This window comes from Camelus bactrianus, chromosome 12 (assembly GCF_048773025.1).
Source record: "Camelus bactrianus isolate YW-2024 breed Bactrian camel chromosome 12, ASM4877302v1, whole genome shotgun sequence".
In the NCBI taxonomy this organism is placed as follows: domain Eukaryota; kingdom Metazoa; phylum Chordata; class Mammalia; order Artiodactyla; family Camelidae; genus Camelus; species Camelus bactrianus.
In genome coordinates, this window is record NC_133550.1 from 32,159,132 (window position 1) to 32,183,105 (window position 23,974).

Here is a 23,974-nt window from a genome sequence, read left to right on the forward strand (position 1 = left end):
ACTGTTTGCACATTTTAGAGGACAGACCAGTTTCAAGATGGCAGCATGGCCAACCCTGAAATCTCGTTCCTTCTCACCAAGTCCAGAAAAATGATAGACAAAAATGGAAAAAAATTTAAAGCCGCCTCACCAAGAGCTGTCCCCCTCCACCTCCACAGCTTCCTCTGACTTCTCCTAATGCCTTTGCAAGTCCCACTCCCTGGTGCATGTTTTCTCTGAGAGCTGCGACCGGGGAACCACAATAGCTCAGGAAAGAGTTGGGAGAATTCTGAGCTCATCAGAATGACAGAGCACATGAAGAAGGTCAACCTGATTAAAAAAAAAGAAAGATGCATCAACTGTGTTGGGGGGACGCCAGAGGAAGAAGCCTGTTCGAGAGACTCCCTAATGTGCATTTCTGGTGGTGACAGGCAAGGTCACTGGGCATTGCTGGAAAGAGAATTTTTCTGCATGAGATATTTGTCTGTGCCTCCCATTTATTTATTCAGTCATTTATTTATGTCAGTATAGACTCATGGCTATTTATGCTTTGGGTTATAATCCAGTACTACTTTGTTTATTTTGTTGCTCAAATGTTGGCCAGCTCTGGCCATTAGGAGTTCTTTCCTTTTCAGTTGGCCCCTGTATTGCTTTGACACATCCCATTATTTGAGTTTTGTGTTTTGTTTCTTGATTTTGTGCACTTTCCTACTTTCTGGCACTGTAACATGCTCCTGGCTTATCCCTTTTTTTCCCCCATAATGCTCTGAATTAATAAGAGTTTGATATGGATTTTTAATGTATATGTCCTCAGTATTTGTAGAGTGTTATCTCAAGACTCCAGAAAATAGGGGAAAACTTTTTTACTGCATTTAGATTTTTCCAGGACTAATTCTCTCCCATATTTTATGTACATACGGTGTCTGGAAAGGAGAACGTCTTCCACTCTACCCTTGTATTATTTCATCTTGGTCTTAGAAAAGAAGCATTTTGCTGTGATGGAACAAACACTAACTTTGGGTGTCCTAAGAGATGTTAGAATGTCTTTCTACTCTAGAGACCATATCACCTTTCCTGAGCATACTATAGCACGAATATCTTAAACTTACTGTGTTGTTTGTCTTCTGAGTAGTAGGAATTCTTCATATTGAAATTCTCTATGAGTTATGTATTTTACAAATACTGGAGGAATTGCCTCTTCATTTTTCAAAATTTAAATTTAAAAATTTGTATTGAGATACATTTGACACATGGCATTCTATTCATTTCAGGTGTACAACATAATGATTCCATATACATATACATTGCAAAATGATCACCCCAATAAGTCTAGTTACCATCTGTAACCATACACAGTTACAATTTTTTTCCCTTGTGACTAGAAATTTAGGGCTCATCTTGTATGTTTCCTGCCCCAGTCCTAGAATCAGCAGTTTCTCCAAGGAGCCCTGGTTCCTTTTATTAGAGAATGGTATTAGAAACAAAGATCTGGGTGCTATGTGTGTTCCTTGCTGCTGGGGAGCAGCCCTCTCAGCTCAGAGAACAAGGAAATATATGCATGTTTGTTAACCTATGCATACATACCTACCTGTAAATATTTCTATATGTAACCATCTCTCTCATTTCAAGATAAACATGAATCTATACTGATGTCTCCTACTCTAATCCATTACCACATGGATTATCCTAGCCTCTTCCCCTTGCTTACTATAAACTCCCACTCCCAACTAGAGAAGCCTGGCTCAACCATTTGCCATCTACTTACTTAATTGTCCAACTCCAACACATGTGTATTGCAGTATCAAAATTGTTAACCTGTGCCCCATGAGATAGCCATTGACTTTTATTATGTCTAATGGTTAATTTGAAATTGTCTCCTGTTCTGTACTGTGATGTTGTTTTGGTCCATTGTCTCAAAGTTTTTAGTAAAAAGACTAACATACAACAGCTTTATAGCAACAGAAAAAGAGCCCTTCCAGGTCAGGAGGGAAGGGAATACAAAGCAAGAACAGTGGCTCAAGAGGCATCAAGAATTCAACAGTTACAGGAATTCAGACAAAGAGGACTAGGAGAATTAAAGCCCTCGCGCGTTCTTGGAAATTTTCAGAACTACTTCTAGAGGTTTGGGGATTGTCACCATATGTGAAGTGAGGCTTGTATTCTTCAAGAAAGGCTAGGCTAGGATGGGATAACAAATAAACTCTGAAATCTCAGTGGCTTCACACCATAAACATTTTAGCCTGGTGTAGGACATGAGGTTCGTCACCATCTTGAACACATGGCATCTAAGGTCACTACAGAAGAGAAGGAGAAAGCTGGGGAACTGCATTTTTAAGGACCAGACATGGAATTGGCTGACATCACTTCTTCCCATGGCCCCAACTTCACTGTAAAGGAGGCTGGGAAATGTGTGCCCAAGAAGAGAAAAAGGAAATGAAATTTGGTTGAACACATGGCATGTGTCTCCATCACAGCACTCACTACATTTTATTTGGATATTAAAGGAGCACACGACTCAGAAAGCTGAAGGGCTGGAAGCTATTTGGAGAACACAAGAAAGAGAAACACATACAGCTAGCCAACTCAGTCACAGAGTCGCTGTCTCCAAGTCCTTGGGGCAGAAAATCTGCTTGAGTCATCTTGGGTCTGGTGTCCAATCAGCTAAGGCCAGGTAAGGTCAGGGATCACAAGGTGACTGGATTGCCTCTTCTGGCTCTAACAGAGAGGGCAGAGGGGACGACTGTCATCTCTGGGGTGCACACCAAACCCATCTGCACATCATAGGGAAGGTGGCCTGAAAGTTTCTTTTGTAACTGCTGGGAATAGGCCAGGAAACAGCCTTTGCTAATATGTTATACATGACTGTAACCAGGCACTTTCAGAAGTAAAAGTTGCAAAGTCAAGTTACATAACACAAAGAGATAATGAGAGCCTAAATATAGCCTACATATATACACAGAAAGTACTTGGATGATTTTTGAAATGGTAAATCTCCAGTTGTCCCTAGATTGCTTAGGAAGCAGGATACCCTTAGATTAAGGATGCCCTTAGATTGAATATGACTGAATCTCTTTTCCCCTCATGTAAAATGAGCTGCTATCAGGTAAAACCACAGAGAATGGAAACAATTCCAGAACCCCTGCAGGGATGAAAAGTAAATTGGGGGAGGGTATAGCTCAGTGGTAGAGTGCATGCTCGAGGCCCTGGGTTCAAGCCCTAGTACTTCTCCACCAAAACAAACAAAAATAACAAACAACAACAACAATAAAACCCCACAATATATCAGAAGTAAATGGACTCAGTCTAAATCTTTGTGAAGTTAACCTGTATTCCGTGAGCAACTCTGGGCCCAGAGCTGGATAGATACTTAAATCCTATTTGGGTTCAGTCTACTTCATGATGTTGGGAAAACTAAACATTTTAAAGATGATTTCTGGAAGTGTTTTGTATTTTTGTTACTCTGTTTTTCCCCAAAGGCAGTAGTTAAATAGCTTTGGGATGTAGGTTTCCTCTGTCTTGGTGTTCTGTTTCTCTTGATGACTCAACAGTTGATAGTCATATCAGTCCTGGGACGTTAGTCTTGGGACATTACTGCCATACACAGAATATGAGTGTGTGTGCTTGCGTACATGTGCATGCGTGTGATGTTTGCATCCGACAGTCAAATCGGGACTTGATGCTATAATTTGCATATGATGGTATACATTGTATATGACGGCATACATCATATAAGGCACCAGGAAGGTAGCTTAAATCCAGTACTGCCTAAGGTTTGTTAAATAGTTCCTCTTGAAAGGACATCACTTGAATAGGGAGTTTTGCTGCTGCAGCAGATGAATAAATATGCATGATATATACATGTTGGAAAGTGTTTTTTTAAAAGAATTATTACTTGTGCTTTGATTTTCTAGTGCTTTAATGGTGTCTGCTACATTTCAGAAGTTGAATATAACAAAATGTAAGATGTCTATTTATAGAGTGAACAACTCATGATAGATGATAATTGGATTTGCCACAATCTTGTGATTCTGTATAGCTTAATATTAAAGAGACAGTTTCTTAAAACACTTTTATTATGGCATGATGCCTGTATAGTAAACTACATATATTTCAGATATACAATTTGATAAATTTTGATACCACCCATGAAACCACCACACAATCAAGATAGCTAACATTTCTATCACTCCCCAGGAGGCGCAAATTTCAAATTCCTGATTTATCCCTTCCCATCCCCTTTCCCTCTGAACCATAAGTTTGTTTTCTAAGTCTGTGAGCCTGTTTCTGTTTTGTAGATAAGTTCATTTGTGTCCTTTATTTCTGATTCCTCAAATAAACTATATCATATGGTATTTTTCTTTCTTAAAGAGATAGTTTTAATAGGGCCCCAATGCAAGTTGATCTAGACCACGAGTGGAGTTAACGTGTTTTTATTAAGCGCCATATGTGAAACCACGCCTACTGTTAGCACTGAGGAGAATGCTAAGGAGAAACAAGGTACTTGCAGTTCATAGTAAATAATCTGTTAAGGAGTCAAAGATTTACACAGGAGAAAATTCATGGCAGTTATTGATGAATAAAAGTTGTCCAACAAACTGAATGTCCAACAGTAGAGGAATGGTTTAAAAAGTTATGGTATGTAATTTGCAAAATATATGTAAACTATATCATGTACAATCATATTTTCCAAAAGCATTTAATGTCATGGGGGGAAATTCTCACAATATAAGTGAAAAAAATATGCAGTTTGATTTTATTGTAAATTGTCTTCCACTGCCCCACCCAACCCAGAGATTAGGGAGAAACACGCCACTTGGGTTTACCAATTTTCCTGGTAAGTTAATACAAGGAAACTATAATACAGCCCAGGCAGGGAGGAGTAAGTACTAGTAGATGGAGATGATTTGATTAGCTGGAGAAGACCTTGGCTCCTAAAACTGCTAGCTCAAATGACAAATGTCCTTCTTCAAGGAGATCTGAAGGATGGAAGCCTATTCACTTTCTTTAATCTATCTTTCAGCCACATTTGTGATAGGGCCACACCAGTAAGGTTGATTCTGAGTTTTAATTCAAAGATATTATGGAGTGTTTCACATGAGGAAGAAATTTCGACTTTTCGGTTATTTATCCAGAAGGCTGATTAATTTCAGGGCCAGAGAAACGTGGATAGTGTCCTCAGAGGAATCAGCACACTAACTGTCCTGCAGGTATGTAAAACTATGCTGTGTGAGTTAATTGGTACAATTAACACCAAAATTAAACCCCAAATGTAAGGAATTGAGGATATTTAACACAGTTATTGATGACACAAATCTCTGGACTGTGGATAAGGCAGTCTTACAATTCACTGGAGAATGTAATTAGCAAGGGTTTACTGGATTTCATTATCGGCCCCAGAGCAGATTGGTATGAGAAACACCTTGGTAGGTGGTTATCAGAAGAATACCTAAGTGACTATCATCTCAATTTTTGGTTTGAAATGGGTAAAGATGTATTTTCAGATACAGATTCAGTTTACCAAACTAAACTCTCATCAGACCTTTCTCTCCACCTCTCTCCAATCGTCAATGGCTCTCTTCCCCCGCCCCACCATGTTAAATAAACTTTTCTGCCCAGCCATCAAGGTCCTTCATAATTCTCCCTCCTTCACTTCAGTTTGACACAAGCTTTTACTGGTATTAGGGCTGACCTCCTCACTCTTCATTTAATCACCTGAGCTCACTTCTCCTTATCTTCCTCCATGGTTGACTCCCGACTGGCACTGGACAAAGGATCATTTATTAAGAAAGAAGGAGCCCAAAGTAGGCAAGTCCATGGCAGAGAGAAGGAGAGGGAAGCATATCTGAATCTGTAAGGAGGGCAGCCACGGTAAAGGCATCCCTTAAATTCAGTCAGGCTGACCCTTTGAGCAAAGGTTTTCAACAGGAGCTGACCACTAGAATCACCTGGGGAAGCTTTTATAAAACACTGCCATCTGGCTCCACTCCCCGGGATTCTGATTTAATTGCTTTGAGGTGGGGCCCAGGCATCCGAATTTTTTTCAGTTGTCCAGGTGATTCTAAAGTACAGGCAGGTTAAGAACTACTCTTTCAGAGCAGGGCTTCTCAGGCTTTGATGTTTTCATGAGTCATGAGGAGTTCGGGGTGGGAGACCTTTTGCTGCACTGCAGTTTCTGGTTGGGGAAGGCTTGGGGCGAGGCTGCATTGTGTGTTTCTACAGTTCTCAGGGGCCGCCGCCGCAGCTGCTGGATTGGAGACAATACGTGGAGAGCAAGGCCAGCACTGGGAGGCTGGATCAGGACACAGACAACACATTCTGCATCCAAAAAGGTGAGATAAAATACGTTTAATATTACACTGAGTTTCTGCAGAATAGAATGATGATGATGATTTGAAAGCTGGGTAAATATAATTCAAGTTTCCCTAGACCTCACCAACCTGTGAGTACAAACAAGGTCTCGGGTATTTCCAATATGTTTGCAGGACTTAAATGTCTCCTGCGTGTCACTCCGTTTGCATATCACAGAACCTCCAGCTCCCTCTCCGAGTCTCACCCTGTGATGTCTAGGTGGCCCCGGGGTTGGGGGGTGGTCCTTTTCGACATAATTCAAGCTCTTCAGCTCAGTACCTCCCAGTTCATGCTCGAAGCTCAAGATACACTGGGGGGGGGGGGTGTGTTCCTGCTGCCCTGACAGCCCGCTGTCCACTCTCCAGGCGCCCCAAAACTGCAGAACCTGGAGCGGCCCGAGCAGGGCCCCGTTCCCGGGCCAGTGCGGCCCATCCCTCCTGAGCTCCTCGGATGCCCAAGGCGCTTCGGGCCGCGGCAGCTGGAGTCTCTTGAGAAACGGCGTCAGATTCTACCCGCGGCCCCTCTCTGGGCCAATCCACGCGCTGCCAAAGGTCCAGGAGGCGGGAGGTCAATTGGCTCCAAACGGAAGCACCTGCGCCTGGAGCCGAGCCCGCACCTGAGCAGGCGCGGAAGCGGGAGCAAGATGGCGGGCGCCCAGGGGGGCCGCGCGGCCGTGCCTCCAGGCCGCCTCCACTTTTTGAGGAAAGCATCCGCCTTTTTGGATTTCTTTCAACGTGTATCTGGAAATTGAAACTCAGACAAGACGGAGATAGTCTAGCTCGCCTCTGCAGCCGTCCTGCTCCCAGGTAAGCCTGTCGCAGTCTCTGCGTCTCCTCACGGCTGCCTCCGGCGCGCTACCCGCGTGGTCGTTGACGCCTCGGCGCCGCGGTTCCTGGGTTTTAAGCAATGTCTACGAATTACCAGCGTGAAAAACGCGGAATTTAATTCACTTCTACTGTCTCCTTTTCTGACACCCTCCTCCTGCTCTTGTTAGTTCTATTTTTAAAGACTGCGTCTTATTTTGGTTACTTTGATAACTTTAAGTGATATGTTTAAACTTGTTTCTTGAGCCATGCTCTTTAGATATTGTTTCTTTACTAACATGCACAGTAGAGGAATTTGCATGCCTGCGTATTTCTTTACTTCTCTTTTCTTTCCATGTCCAGTTAGCTGTGTTATTTTGTCAGTTTATCTTAATGGAAGATAGTTTAGAAAATTACATTTAAATAAACATTGTTTAATGAAGAAACAGGGCAGGTTGGATGCGCAGAAAAATCAAATTTCATGTCAACAAGGATATTCCAAGAGTCAAAGTCAAATCCATTCTCATCCCTCAAACTCTGTCAAGTACTTTGAAAAGTGCTATGTGTAGTTTGTTTTGCTTTTGGAGTTAATATTCTTGTACGATTTTGTACCCCTGGCGTTTTTAAAAGTCTGTTTTTTGTTGTAAGGGGAAAATTTTTTACCCTATAACTAATACCTTCCAGGTGTTCAATATATCCTGAGGCTATGAATATACATTGACTTATTTCTAGGTAATTTGCATAGTAGTTATGCTGGGATAGCTTTTTGTTACCCTCTTTAGTTTCATTGTTTTTAGAGCTCATGTCTTTGATATATTTTTCCTTTTGTCGCACTAGATCCTTAAGTTACTTTTTCAGAAAAAGTATACAGTGTTTTGCATGTCTGAAAATGTGTTTTTACTTATCCGAGTTCTTGCATGTCTGAAAATGGGTTTGGGAATAGATGATTTTTTGCGTATCAGGACATATATTATGCTCCCCTAATATCTGATGAATGTTTTGGTTAATTTTAAAATTAAAGTCATTTCCCTTCAAAATGTTGAAGGCATTTCCCTGCCCTCTAGAATTTGGTGTCACTGAAAAAGGAAGTAGTGGTCAGGAGTACTAAGACTGACTGCTGGTTTGAATCCCAGGTCTGCCACCTGCTAGTTCTGTATCTTTGGGTAAATTCCTCCGTTTTTTCATCTGAAAAATGCTAATAATAATAATAGTAGTAGCTAACTCATAGGATTATTTTGAGGATTGAATAATGTAATATGTATAAAGTTGAAACAGCTGCTCACACACAGTAAGCAGTATAAAAATACTAGCTTTTTTTTGAATCAGTTTCATCGTCATTAACATCTTTATATTCTGGGTATTCTGAAATTTCATGATACTAAAACTGTGGGTCCTTTTGCACTCAATGAATTTGGTACTCAGAAGAACTGTTCAAGTATCTCCCTTTAGTTCTGGTAATTAAAAAACATTAAAAAAATAATTTCATGCCCTCTTTTCTTTCTAAGATGTCTTGGTTAAATGTGGGCCCTTTTAGATTAAGATTATGTGTTTCTTATCTTTTTTCTTCAGATTTTCCATTTCTTTTTGTTCTATACTTTGGAAGATTCTCACATCTGTTTCTTCCACCTAATTTACATTCTTAATTTCTGTATCTACATCTTTAACTATCACAAACTATTTCTTGTTCTTTGCTTCTTTTTGGAGTTTTTAATGGACATGATTAATATCTATCCATATCTGTTTGTGGCTTTTAGTTAGATTTGTTTTATGATCCCCAATTTCTGCTAAATTATCTTGGTTCCTTCAGAATGTGAGGACAGTGGTCCTTTGTAAGATGCCTTACATCTTTTGAGCACTCTATATTTTAATACTTCTCCATGATATTAATGTTTTCCTCCCATAAAGGATGTATTTTAAAAATCACATTTGCAACTGCTTGTAACTAGGACATAGGTTTGGGTTCTGTCAATCAAAATATGTTTCTTTGAGAACTTTGATTCTAAAGTTGTTTACATGCAGAGACTGCTAGGACACCTGGCATATATTTTGCACTGACAGGACGCAGAGGCAAACTTTCTCAGAGATCTGTAGCAGCAGGGACCACAGTAGATCCTTTGCCAGACTGGTTCTGCAGTATGGTTCTGGGAGATGTTTCTGGAGACTGAGGATTGATTCTGCCTATCCTTTCAAAGATTTTCTAAGATGCCTAATACCCAGTAACAAATACTTTTCCTGGTGATGACTCTCTAGCTGGACTTCCCCCAAATTCCAGATTTTTTTCAAACTGCCCACATAACCTTGCCACATGGACATCCAATGAACCCCACTTCCTGGTATTCATGCCCTTGTGTAATCCTTTCTTTGAATGTGGGAAGGCTGAGCATACTGACTCACTTCTTTTTTTGTTTGTATATATATATTTTTATTGAAGTATAGTCAGTTTACAATGTGTAAATTTCTGGTATACAGCATAATGCCCCAGCCATACATGAACATACATATATTTGTTCTCATATTGCTTTTCACCATAAGTTACTACAAGATAGTGAATATAGTTCCCTGTGCTATACAGTATAAACTTACTGTTTATCTACTATATATATATTATATATCAGTTATATATATATATATTACTTAGTATCTGCAATTCTTGAACTCCCAATTTATCCCCTCTCACCCCCTTCCCCCTCTGGTAACCATAAGTTTGTTTCCTATGTCTGTGACTCTTGTTTCTGTTTTGTAAACAAGATCATTTGTCTTTTTTACTTAGATTCCACACGTAAGTGATACCATATGGTATTTCTCTTTCTCTTTCTGGCTTACTTCACTTAGAATGACAATCTCCAGGTCCATCCATGTTGCTGCAGATGGCATGATTTTATTCTTTTTAATGGCTGAGTATTATTCCATTGTATAAATATATCACAACTTTTTATCTAGTCATCTGTTGATGGACATTTAGGTTGTTTCCATGTCTTGGCTATTGTAAATAGTGCTGCTATGAACATTGAGGTATCTTTTTTAATTAAGGTTCTCTCTGGATATATGCCCAGAAGTGAGATTGGTGGATCATATGATAGGTCTATTTTTAGTCTTTTGAGGAACCTCCATACTGTTTTCCATAACGACTGCACCGAACTACATTTCCACCAACAGTGTGGGAGGGTTCCCTTTTCTCCACACCCTTTCCAGCATTTATCATTTGTAAACTTTCGAATGATGGCCATTCTGACTGGTGTGAGGTGAAATTTCATTGTAGTTTTGATTTGCATTTCTCTGATAATTAGCAATATTGAGCATTTTTTCATGTGCCAATTGGCCATTTGTATGTATTCATTGGAGAGTTGCTTGTTTAGATCTTCTGCCCATTTTCGGATTGGGTTGTTTGTTTTTTTCTTATTAAGTTGTATGAGCTGTTTATATATTCTGGAAATTAAGCCCTTATCAGTCTGATCATTTGCAAATGTTTTCTCCCATTCTATAGGTTGTCTTTTTGTTTTGCTATGATTTCCTTTGCTGTGCAAAAGCTTATAAGTTTAATTAGGTCTCATTTGTTAATTTTTGCTTTTATTTCTATTGCCTGGGTAGACTGCCCTGGGAGAACATTGCTAAGATTTATGTCAGAGAATGTATTGCCTATGTTTGTTTCTAGGAAGTTTATCATGTGTTGTCTTATATTTAAGTCTTTAAGCCATTTTGAGTTTATTTTTGTGTATGGAGTGAGGGAGTATTCTCATTTCATTGATTTACATGCTGCTGTCCAGTTTTCCCAGCACCCTTGGCTGAAGAGACTGTCTTTGTTTCATTGTATATTCTTGCCTGCTTTTTTGGAGATTAATTGAATGTAGATCTGTGGATTTATTTCTGGGCTCTCTATTCTGTTTCATTGATCCATATATCTGTTTTTATGCCAATACCACAGTTTTGATGTCTGCAGTCTGGGAGGGTTATTCCTCTAGCTTTGTTCTTTTTCTACAATACTGCTTTGGTAATTCTGAGTCTTTTGTGATTCCATATAAATTTTAGGGTTAATTGTTCTAGTTCTGTGAAAAATGTCCTGGATAATTTGATAGGGTTCACATTAAATCTGTAGATTTCTTTGGTTAGTATGGCCATTTTAGCAATATTGATTCTTCCAGTCCAAGATCATGGGATATCCTTCTATATCTTCACATCATCTTTAATTTTCTTAATCCATGTTTTGTAGTTCCCCATACGTAAGTCTTTCACCTCCTTGGTCAGATATATTCCTAAGTATTTTACTGTTTTGGATGCAATTTTAAAAGGGATTTTTTTTTTTTACTTTCTTTTCCTGCTAATTCATTGTTAGTGTAAAGAAATGCAACAGATTTTTTAATGTTAATCTTGTATCCTGCTACCTTGCCAAATTGTTTTATCAGCTCTAGTAGGTTTTGTGTGGAGCTTTTAGGGTTTTCTGTATATAGTATCATGTAATCTGCATATGGTGACAGTTTTACCTTTTCTCTTCCAATTTAGATCCCTTTTATTTCTCTCTCTTGCCTGATTGCTGGCATTAGGACTTCCAAGACTGTTGAATAGAAGTGGTGAGAGTGGGCATCTTGTCTTGTTCCAGATTTTAACGGGAAGGCTTTCAGCTTTTCACCGTTGAGTACTGTGCTGGCTGTGGGTTTGTCATAAATAGCTGTTATTATGTTGAGATATGTTCCCTCTATTCCCACTTTGGTTAGAGTTTTTATCATAAATGGGTGTTGAATTTTATCAAATGCTTTTTCTGCATCTGTTAAGATGATCATGTGATTTTCGTCCTTTCTTTTGTTGATGTGGTGTATCACATTGATTGATTTGCATATGTTGAACTGTCCTTGTGTCCCTGGGGTGAATCCAACTTGATCATGGTGTGTGATCTTTTCTTATGTGCTGTTGGATTCTGTTTACTAATATTTTGTTGAGGATTTTTGCATCTATGTTCATCAGTAATATTGGCCTGTAATTTTCTTTTTTGGTAGTGTCTTGTGTGATTTTGTTATCAGGGTGATGGTGGCTTCATAGAATGAGTTTTCAGTCTTTTGGAAGAGTTTGAGAAGGACGGATATGAGTTCTTTGTATGTTTGGTAGAATTCCCCAGTGAAGCCATTTATCCTGGACTTTTGTTTGTAGGAAGGTTTTTTTTATTGCTAATTCTATTTCCTTTTTAGTGATCAGTCTGTTCAAGTGGTCTATTTCTTCTTGATTCAGTCATGATTTCTTCAAATACCTTTTCAATCCTCTTTGCTCTTTTTCCTTCTGAGACCTGTATAATGCTTAGTTTGGCACACTTTATGTTAGACTGTGGCTTCCAACTTGGGCAGTCACTCTTTCTAGCTCTCTCTTGGATCATTCTTCACCCTTGGGAAAGCCAACTATCATGTCATAAGGCAGCCCTGCAGAGAGGCCTACGTGGTGAGAGGCCAGGGCCTGCCAAAAACCACATGAGTCAGCTGGGAAGCAGATCCCCTCTCAGTTGAGCTTTCAAATGGGGCCTTAGCCCATGAGCTTGACTGCCACATCATGAGACACCTTGAGCTGAGGGACCCAGCTAAAGTGTATCTGATTTCTGGCTCACAGAAACTGTGAGATAATAGATGTTTGGTGTTTCTCAGCCACTACATTTTGGGATAATATGCTATGCAGCAATAGCTCACTAATACGTAGGTCTAAAACCAGGCCCTGCCGCCAACACGCTCCTCCTCTCACAGTCTTCCCCCATCTCAATAAATGGCTACCCTATCCTTTCAGTGCTGAGGTAAAAAAGTGGTATTATCCTTGACTTCTCTTTTTCTCTCATAACTAATAGCCAAGCCGTCAGCAAATCCTATCAGTTCTATCTTCACAATATTTCTAAAATCTGACCACTTCTCATCACCTCCACCACCACCACCCTGGACCAAAGCACTACCATCTCTGATGTGGGTTATTGCAGTAGTGTCCTCACTGGTCTCCCTTCTTCTGCCTTTATCCTTCTAGAGTCTGTTTTCAATGTGGAGTCAAAGTAATCCATTTTATAGGTCTTAATCTCCCTCATAGCAAAGACAAAATTCTTTGCAATGACTTGAAAGGCCCTGTGTGGTCCGACCTGACCTCCTGCTGCTCTTCCCTTTGTTCTCTTTCCAAGCCGGACAGGGGCCCTGCTGTCCCTTGAACATACAATCCCTGTTCCCATCTCAGGGCCTTTCTGCTTGCTGTTCTTCACCCAGAAGGCCTGGACCCACCTGACTGCAAGGAGGGTCCTTTGCCTGTTTTGTTCATTGCTATACCCCCAATACCTAGAATAGTGCCCCTTTTATAGTAGGTCTTTGAGTACCCACTGAATACATGAATAAATTCAGGTGGAGTGGATGCTGTGCTCTGCAGCTCAAAGCCCTGATTGATGAGAGGATCCGTCATTTTGTGTGTTGCCCTCAGTTTTTCCACTTTGTGCAGTAGCTTTTCCTTGTATTGCTAGTTACCTGTTTATATTTGATAATGAGACACTGGGTTCATTCATTTAGGTAGTTGGCATGATTTTCTCTATCTTTACTGACCTTTCTCCTGAGTGGGAGGGCTGACTATACTGTGGGTGTCTATCTGTAGTTGTGCATGTGTGTGCATGTGTGTTTGAGGCGAGGGAGGGGTAGCTGATGAGCACATCCAACGGCCGACTTCACTCAAAGCTTTCACTAACATATGCACAGGTTAGGAATGGGCAGATACACTTTCTTCCCCAAAATTTCCAGATGAGGATGGTTCTCTCTACTTTGAGATCTCAGTCACCACTGGAGGAGCCTGAAATCCTTCTAGTCTAATTATTTAGAGAATGTTTCTCAGATTTCAGCCTGGGAGCAAATGCCACCATCACTGGCATGGGCAAGGGAAGCTGATGATTGATGTTTTTCCATGATTCCCATCAACATCTGCTCTTCATCCCATATTTGTCCTTTGTGTCTGCTGACCCTGGAGGCAAGAACTCTCTACCATGTGCTTGGGATGAGGTTCCTTCCCTGCTCTTATGTATTACCCTCTTCATTTCCCATCCTCCTGGTCTTCCCAGTTGAAGAATACGGGTGCCCACTTCCTTTTCAATTCACAGCAATTTAATGACTTTATTCACTTTAATTCTTCTTCCCTATCATTTCACTGAGTTTCCAAGAATACGAGGTGATAAACTCAACTGCTCAGTATGTCATCTTCAACCAAAAGATACTGTGTTCTATTTTAATTCTTATTTCTTCTCATCTCCTCTATGTGTAGAGCCTTTACTATTATTATTATTTTTTTACCAGAAGCTTTTATTCCTGGTGTTACAAAATTTTATAATGATATGTCTCTTGGTGTGGGCATTTTATATTTTATTCATTGTGCTGAATAGTCTCTCCTTTTACTTCCGGAACATTTTCCACTATTTTTGGATAATTTCCTACTGTTTTATCTCCCTGGAATTCCTGTTAGTTGGAAATTGTACCTTGTGGGTAGATTAACCACCCCTCTCATCTTTCTTGTTTTCTATCCCTGGTTTTTTTTTTTTTTTTTTTTCTTCAGTCTCCTTTCTTTGAGGTTTCTTCATCTCCCTATCTTTCAATTGAATTTATTTTGGCTCTCTTATTTTTAATTTCGAAGAGTTCTTTTTATTCTCTGTTTGTTCCTTGTTCTTGGCATTTCTTGCTTTATGAATACAATATCCTCTCTTACCTCTGGGAAGATACCAGCTCTACTTAGTGGGGTTTGTTTGTTTTAATCTTCTCTATTTTCTCTGGATTTATTTTTTCTCTTTGCTTTGTGTTTGTTTGTTTTGGATGGCTTGCGCAAATATTTGGAGACTCCTCGCTATATGCTTTGTTAAAAGATAAACTGAGGCATATTAAAAATTTTAAGAGTTTATTTGGACCAAAGTACATTCAAATCAGCACCAAACAGGAAGTGGTTAGGAGTTCTTCACCCATGGGGCCAGGGGGAAGACTTACATGGGGAAAGTGCAGAAACAAAGAAGAGAAATTATTCAATTGGCTATAATTTAAAGCCTAGTTGGTTGTTTGTGATTGGTTGTCCTTAGGGTGTTGATTTCATAACCTTGAAGCACTTACAGGCTTAGATTTTAGTGGCTCTAATGCCTTGCAGCTTATGCCAGAAGACACCAGTCTAATGGCTTTCTTGTTTAATTTAACAGTTTATAGTCAGCTTATAGTCAAGAGTAAGACCACGCATGGGTTTCGTTTGCTGACTAATGGGTGTCACTTTAGGATAATTAGGGCAGTTGGCCATTTCTATGGAGGACATTTCTCTGGGATCCCAAGTAACATGTATATTGCAAGAGGCTTATTCATACATCGGGAGGCAAGGAGTAATGGTCAATCATAGAATTGCAAACGTCAGCACTTAAGTATCATTGTCTCAGTGTGATTCCCTTGCAAGATACTGAGCTATGCCCTTGACCAACTTGAGGACAAGGACTGTTATCCACCTTGATATTCCTCAATGTCTCAGTAAATACACGTGGAATAAATGAATGGATAACCTGAGTGCGGTGGAGATTTACTTAGAGCCTGACCCAGCTCATCAAATAACACCAACCCAATAATGTTGGCCAGCTAACTGCTGAATGTGTCAGAGGTGACTGCCCAGGCCCTTAGCAATCCACCCCAGGTGAGGCAACTCAGATCGAATATGATGGAGACAAGGGTCTGCATGTGCCCAGGCCTGGCAGGAGGACCATCACCTTTGCTGTGCTATGTTGCTGCTTAGTCTCACCAGTGAGACTAAGTTCATTCTCCCATACTTTCTCTCAAAGCTAAACTTAGAGATAATGACTTCCAATTACAGTTGATCTTTGAACAACAGAGGCTGAACTCCATGAGTCCACTTATGTGGATTTTTTCTAATAAATGTACAGTTGGCCCTTTTTATTTCCGGGTTTTACATCTGCAGATTCAACCAACTGCTGATGGACATTTCTCTCCCTGGTTAGTTGAATTTGCTGATGCAAACCCGGGTTGCAGAGGGCCACTGGACTACAGCATTTTATATACAGGACTCAAGCATCCGGTACTTTGGTATCTGCAGGGGCTCCTGGAACAATTTCCCACGGATACCGAGGGATGGCTACATGTAGTGATCCCAAGCCACCCTTGTGTGTGTTTGATTTGGGTGTTTTCCCCTTTTGTATTTGCCACACTGAAGTGCTGTCAGTACCATGTCAGCCCTGTCGTTCTGCCATTTCACTACCCTGAAGAGCCACTTCTCTGAAAATGCGCTCTCTTTGAGACCAGCAGGGAACATTATGTTCTTTCCTTCCTACGAAAAGGAACATTACCCCTATTCTCTTTTCTCTCTTTAAGTCAGTTTGTATCCTGTTTTCTGCAACACCAAGATCATTAACCTTTTTAATTTTAAATTTTAATTTTAATACTTTTTGAAAGTATGAATAGATGATGCCTTTTCCAGCAAAGCATATGTTATTCACTTGCATTATACTGTTACGGAAACGACAGGCCAGTCAAGAAACAAGCACCACTCGGAGGGTTGGAGTACTCAGATGTATTACGCCGGCGGGCTCAGAGGGGCTTCTGCTCTGAAGCTCTGAGCACCTCCAAGACGTGCGCATGAGGTTTTATAGGGTAAAGTACAAGCTTGGGGTATTCGGCCAATAGGCATGGAACAGCTTTAGCAGCATCATCATCACAAAGGTGGAGGCAGGGAGGCAGCAAACCAACATTCCAAAGCCAGATATGTATCTTTGAACACCCAGCTGGCTAGCAAAAAACATGAACAGCAAACCAACACTAATTAACTTAGATTTACAAGTTAGTCTAGCAGAACTCAGAGCAGTATTCCAATACTTAGATTTGTGAGTTACCTTGTTAGCCCAGCCCAGCCTCTCCTTCACATTCCTATACTTCTGAGTTATCTTGTTAGACCAGCCCGGTTTTTCCTTCACAATACCACTGATGATGGATAGAGGAAAAAATATTCCCTTCAGAATTTTCACAATCTAGGAGTAAAAACATACAAGCATAACTAATATAAGTTTGGCAAATATTATAGTAGTACTAACACCTCAGAAACAGTACATAGGGGATGGGGAATGAACCAGTGCTGTCTCTGTGACCTTAGCTGAATATACATAGAACTTCTAAATGACTCTCAGATATATGTCCAGATTTAAAATCAGTAAAATTACCTTGTGCTTTCTTTTTATCACTTCTAATTCAGATTTGTAAATTAACAAATGGAAATCTGAAGTGACAGGCAGGTGTGAAAGAGAATCCAAAGAAACAGCTGCTTTAAGGAATAATATTGAAAATGTATAAAAGCTGTTAATAAATAAAAAGAAACCCATATGTGTATTTTTTAAAATCCAACACTTCTTTCCTGGCTTCTTTACAATCCTTAAGTGTAAATAGCTTTAAAAAAAAATTAACCAAAGCTGCCAAAGACCCTCAAGGAAGCATAAAGAATAAGATATTAAATTAATGTGAAAGATTAAGTAAGAAATGATGGTTGTTAAAAAGGGAAGTGGAGCAAACATAAAAGACGGAAGGGAGGCTCATGCATGTGGCCGGGGAGAGGAATTGAGAAGGGAGGGTGGCTTTGACACACTAGAGTGGCTTGAGTACAGCTCCTCAGAGGATCCCTCGGGATCTCAGAGTCCCCTCGTGAGACGAAGAGGCTGAGAAGGCTGTGGATCTCCACCACCACCACCACACCCCAGAGCAGCTCTGGGTGTGTCTCTTTTCCACACTGGACTTCTGCATAAGATTTCATTCGAGCCCAGTGTTTGCAAGTCCACGGAAAGCTTAAATGAAGGTGACTGCTTTGGCACAGAGAATTGAGTAAGGTGGAAGTCGCATCGGTATAACAACCTGAATCAAGACCAAATCATAAAAGCAGGCAGTATAATGCAAGCAAAATTAACAGACCGTGGAAGTCCTGGCAGGGACCTAATGAACGAAGTAGAACAAACACATCCCAGGAGTGTCTGGGGCTCCAGAGGAAAGGCCAGGACGAACAGAAATTACTCAAGATCAGTGTTCTGACCTGAATGGCAACCTCGATTCCGTCATTGGGAGGGAACAATATAGAAATCCATGCAGGAGCAAAGCTCAAATGAAAATAGCTACCGGTCAAGGTTTTAAACATCAGAATTAAAGACAGGCTCTTTTAAGGATTTAAGAAAGGAAACACTGAGAGATAGAGAAACAAAACATTTGGCATTAACCCCTTAAACCATTAGAGAATAGAAGAGGAAGGCTTTGGGGAAAATTTGCACCAAGCTAAGAGAAACGAGGTTGTCGGTATTCATGCAGGGTTGGCCAGGTTAACCTTTAGCCTGACCTTTAATAAAGACCATGTTGACCTTTCTTTTAGAAGGCAAAAGGGTGTTTGTAAGAGGTACTGGAACAAATCCCACAGCTGCAAGAACTTTAATGAGAAACTCTGCAGATTTGAGCTAAAGGAAATCTTTTCTGAAAGAGAAGTTGTCTAGTATCTTCCCAGGGTGGGCGTGGCTAATGAAAGAATGTTAATGTCTACCAGTGAGACCACAAAAATATGAGAAGCCGAGATGCAAACCTGACTCAAGAAAAAGTCAGATTTCTGGGTTAAACCACATACCTAGTCTCCACAGCATTTATAGTAAGGTCCCAATAATTATATATATATGTATTTTTTTTGATTGAAGTATAGTCAGTTAACAATTTGTGTCAATTTCTGGTGTATAGCACAATGCTTCAGTCATATAGGAACATAGATATATTTGTTTTCATATTTTTCTTCATCCTAAGTTACTATGAGATATTGAATATAGTTCCCTGTGCTGTACAGTATAAAACTGTTGTTTATCTATTTTATATATATTAGTTAGTATCTGCAAATCTCGAACTCCCAATTTATCCCTTCCCAACCCCTCTGCCCCCTGGTAACCATAAGCTTGCTTTTTATGTTGTTACGGAAACGACAGGCCAGCCAAGAAACAAGCACCACTCGGAGGGTTGGAGTACTCAGATGTATTACACCGGCGGGCTCAGAGGGGCTTCTGCTCCGAAGCTCTGAGCACCTCCAAGACGTGCGCATGAGGTTTTATAGGGTAAAGTACAAGCTTGGGGTATTCGGCCAATAGGCATGGAACAGCTTTAGCAGCATCATTATCCCTAAAGTGGAGGCAGGGAGGCAGCAAACCAACATTCCAAAGCCAGATATGTATCTTTGAACACCCAGCTGGCTAGCAAAAAACATGAACAGCAAACCAACACTAATTAACTTAGATTTACAAGTTAGTCTAGCAGAACTCAGATCAGTATTCCGATACTTAGATTTGTGAGTTATCTTGTTAGCCCAGCCCAGCCTCTCCTTCACATTCCTAGACTTGTGAGTTATCTTGTTAGCCCAGCCCAGCCCAGCCTCTCCTTCGCATTCCTAGACTTGTGAGTTATCTTGTTAGACCAGCCTGGCTTTTCCTTCACATTCCCCCCTCTTGATGCTTTCACAACCCTAGTTGGAGTAAGCATCATCACTTATCTGTTGCAGGGGCTCATAATTGGAGGCTAACATCTGAAGTTTTATAGCCTCTATCCGCTAACTGACAAAGCGGGTCAGGAAGTTTAGGACACAGGGCCCAAATAGCAGAACTGCAAAAATCAGGAGCAAGGGACCTATGAACGGTGCCAGCCAGGAGGTCCAGCCCCAGGGTCCTGTCCATGGGCTTTTATCTAAAATATGTTTTCTCTTTTCCACTTGGTCTTGTAACTCTTGAACCATCCCTCTGACAATTCCTGATTGATTGGCATAAAAACAGCACTCTTCGTTTAGGAAGAGGCGTAGTCCCCCCTCTTTGGCCGTGAGTAGGTCCAGACCCCTCCTGTATTGTAAGACCACCTCGGCCAGAGAGTCAGTCTGATTTTGCAGAGTTCCCAGGGTTTCTGCTATTCGTTGGAGATTGTGGCTGAATTCACCTGTAAGCTGATAATAGTAATAAGAGGAAGAGGCTATGCCACCGATTCCTGTGCCTATGTTCCAGTCAGGTGGGGCGGCCCTAGCTAGCCCCACTGCTAATGCGCAGACTAGTATAGCAAACAAGGAAAGAGGCAAGGGAGCACAAAAGAAATACATTTAACAGCTTTGTTGAGCTTTCCTCAAGCTTCGGCCTTGCGTTGACTAGCCAGCTTCCGGGTGTGGCTAGAGCAGGGCTCATTGATCCTTCTCTGGTCCCTCTTAATCTTGATCTTGAGCGGGTCTCCTGGGACACTCTCAATTTTCTAGGGACCCTCTGTCTGAGGTGAAGTCGCTCTCTTAACCCTGGAGTGGTGGATCCAAGGGATGATTCCTGCAACTTTAACAGCTGTAGGGGTAGTTAATACCACTAAATATAGCCCCTTGCATGTTGGTTTGAGAGGTTCCTTTTTCCAATCCTTCACCCATACTTGGTTACCTGGTTTATGGGGATGCACTTGGACCCCTAACGAAATGGGGTTTCTCTCTATTACCCAACCTCAAACTTCTCGTAGTACAACAGTTGTTGGTGGAGCCCTAAATTTCCTATTTCTGGGGTGGGATTTCCCATCCTGACTAAAGGTGGTGGTCGTCCATAGGGGATTTCAAAGGAAGAGTACCCAATATTAAATCTTGGGGTGCATCTTATTTGCAACAGAGCCCAGGGTAAAATGTCCACCCAGGGGAGCTGGGTTTCTTGGCTGATTTTAGCTATCATTTGTTTTAGAGTTCTGTTCATTCGTTCTATCTTCCCTGAGCTTTGAGGCTGGTATGCTGTGTGCAGGTTCCTGCAGATGCTCAGTGCCTTTGCCACTTGCTGTACAGTTTCTGCCACGAAGGTGGGTCCATTGTCAGACCCGATGGAGGTAGGCATTCCAAATCGAGGGATAACATCCCTGAGGAGAGCCTTTGTCATTTCCCTTGGTTTCTCTGTCCTGGTGGGGTAGGCTTCTACCCAATCTGTGAAGGTGCAGACAAAAACCAGCAGGTACTTACATCCCTTACTGGGCCCAAGTTCAGTAAAGTCCACTTCTAAATCTTCAAAGGGAGCCAGTCTGCATCGTTGTATTCTCATTGGCCCAGTGAGCCCTTGTTTTGGATTGTTTTGTGCACAGAGCAAGCAGCGTTGAGAGACTGATGCGCACAGAGTAGGGAGACGAGAAATTGGAAATACCGCTTTAAGAGGGCCTCCAATGCCGTTTTTCCCATATGTGTGGCTTCGTGTTGTTGTTGAAAAGTCATTGGTTGGCCCCCTATAAGCATCTTGACCTTGGGCTCCCAGGGGCCCAGGGGCAGGGAGCCCGGTCTCTCCTATTCTGAGTCGACCCCAGCCAGTCCGCTGTGATTACTGGCTGGTGGCTCCAGCTGATAAGTAGGCCTTTTGGGGGTGCTCTCTTTCTATCCTTTCTGTTTGGGCACTCATTTTTCCAGTGTCCTGTCTCCCAGCAGTATGCGCACTCGTCTCGGCTCAGGGGCATCCTTGGTTGGGGTCCCCTCTTCCGGGGTGGTGCAGGATTCTGGCTGAAGCTTGTTTTCCTCAGGGCTGCTGCAAGGAGTGCGGCTTTCTGCTTCATTCGCTGGTCTGCTTCTCATTGGGCTTCCCGTTCTCGGTTTACAAAAACTTTGTTACTTCCAGCAGCTATATAGCGTTCATCCCTGCGAATCCATCCAGTTTTTTGGAGTTTCCGGCGTATATCTGGGTATGATTGGGCTACGAAGGCAGCGTTGACCATCCGCTGGTTTTCTTGGGCCTCAGGATCAAAAGGAGTGTAGACTCGGAATGCTTCACATAGTCTCATAGAAGTCAGTGGGGGTTCCGTCTGGCCTCTGGGTCACTGTGGTCATTTTAGACATGTTAATTGGCTTCTTGGCTCCCACTCTTAGCCCTTGTAGGATGGCCTCCTGGTACTCACGCAGTGCTTCTCTTCCTTCTTGGGTGTTGAAGTCCCAATCTGGTCTGGTGTCAGGGGCATGTGTCATGGCCCACCCCTCAACATCCATTGTGTCCCCAGGGGCTCAGCCCTGCAGCCATTTTCGTGCTTCAGTGAGAATGCGTCTCCTCTCCTCCGTATTGAAGAGTCAGAAGCAGCTGGCGGACATCTTCCCAGGTGGGCCGGTGAGAATGGAAGATAGACTCTACGAGGTCAATCATAGCCTGCAGCTTGACAGCCTGATTACAGTTGTCACATACCACCAAGTAGAAATCATCGTGGGCTGGACAGAGACCAAATATTCACATGTCTTTGTGACAGAGCCCTATTACTATCCCAGCATTGCTTTGGGACTGGGCAGGGGCCGGTGCTCCCCGACAGCTGCCATGGAGGCGGCAGCGGCCGAGGTGGAGGCGGTACCGGGGCTGTGGGGGCTGCTGCTGCTGCTGTTGCTGGGCAGCTGTGGCCGCTGCTCCATCCCCTGCTGCTTGGCGTGGCTCTCCTTGACATCTTCCGTGGCCCGCTCCGACACTTTTCACTCCTTTTTTTTTTTTTTTGGAGGGCAGGCCAAAAATCCTGACCGGTTTACCAGAGGCTCTTTATCTGCTATTATTGTGGAAGCTCTTAATTTTGTTTAGACCATAATGTGATTGAAATGCCTGCAGTTTTTCGGAGTAGGAAGGAGTATGATGGCGCCAATTGAGAAGGGCTGTAGTGCTAAAGGGTTGGTAGCAGAGTACGGGTTGCCCGGGCTGAACAGTCCCATTTTCCCCAACTTGTTGTGGCCCTTGTGTCTCCTGCAGCGGCATTTGGAGGGCTGGTGGTGCTGGCCTCCCGGCTTGTGCTGACTGGAGTCTCCTTCCTACCGGCTCAGGCTGGGGGCTGGGCTCTGCCTCTGGGTCCTCAGGTTGGGGAGGTGTTGGTGCCCTGGGGGCATACGGAGGGGGTAGGCACATTTTGTTCTCTGTGTCTCCCTGGAAAATAGGCTTTTTTTTTCTGTCTTTCTGGCCTGGACCGGCTGAGCTGCTAATATCTTGCATTGTCCAGGTCCATTTGAGCAGAACCGAGCCCATGGGGGTAGAGTCTGGGCGATATTCAGCCAGGAGTCAATGTAAGGGAATTGATCTGGGTTGCCTGGGGTTCCAGTGATTATTTGATAGACTGCTTGCACTGTTGCTAGGTCCAGAGTTCCTCCTGAGGGCCACCCAACTCCAAAGGCCAGCCATTCAAGCTCACAAAAAGTGTGGAGCCTGCCAGGGGTCATTCGAATTTCATAGTCTCCTGAGAACCCCTTTTTGAAATTCTTAATCGTGCAGTCTAGAGTGGTGGGTTTCGACTTAGAGCCTCCCATTCTTTTTAGATGTTTAAGTATAATAGATCTGTTGTTCTAGATGTTTGGGAAGGTAGCCTTTATATCTTTCCCTTCTTTACTCTTCAAAACACCGGAGTTCCCAGAGAGACTGCTCTCTTGCTGGGTCTATGAGTTGTTTGAAGGCTAGTTTGGTCAGGGAGTCTGGGTTCCAGTCACAGCTGATGTCTCTGGAGCTCAAGGCCTCAAGCAGTTCCAGGGACTTTCTTCATTAAATCCTCTCTATAATCTGAACTATTGTATTAAGGGCGTGGGACTGACGGCAGATGGTAAAACAAATGGACTAGAAAAGGGACCTCCAAGGCCGGGTGAGCCTGGTCCTGAAGGAATTCGTCTTCTAAACTTGAGTCCTGGGGGTCTGAGGCTAGGCAAAAGGGGCACTACTTGGGTCAGTTCAGTAGGGGAACAATAAGTCTCGGGTGTTCTGTGACAGAATCAGGTAGGAGACTTTCTCAAATAAATAGCATCTTAGCCTCCGAGGGCACAGGGGCGTTGACTCATTGGCTGTCTATGTCCTTTTCCCTCCCAGTGTAGCCACCCTGTGCCGGTGTCGCAGACAAGACAAG

At 42.2% G+C, this 23,974-nt stretch overlaps 1 long non-coding RNA gene across 5 annotated transcripts in view; it reads left to right on the top strand.

The window, feature by feature from the left end:
- The first annotated feature begins 4,920 nt into the window (after window positions 1-4,920).
- The window catches only part of LOC123612961 (uncharacterized), a 72,813-nt gene continuing 53,759 nt past the window's right edge, over window positions 4,921-23,974 (top strand). For all 5 annotated transcript variants that reach the window (XR_012510694.1, XR_012510692.1, XR_012510693.1 and 2 more), the window contains exons 1-2: window positions 4,921-6,308; window positions 6,693-7,133. This is a non-coding gene — a long non-coding RNA (uncharacterized LOC123612961). The remainder of the gene's footprint in view (window positions 6,309-6,692; window positions 7,134-23,974) is intronic.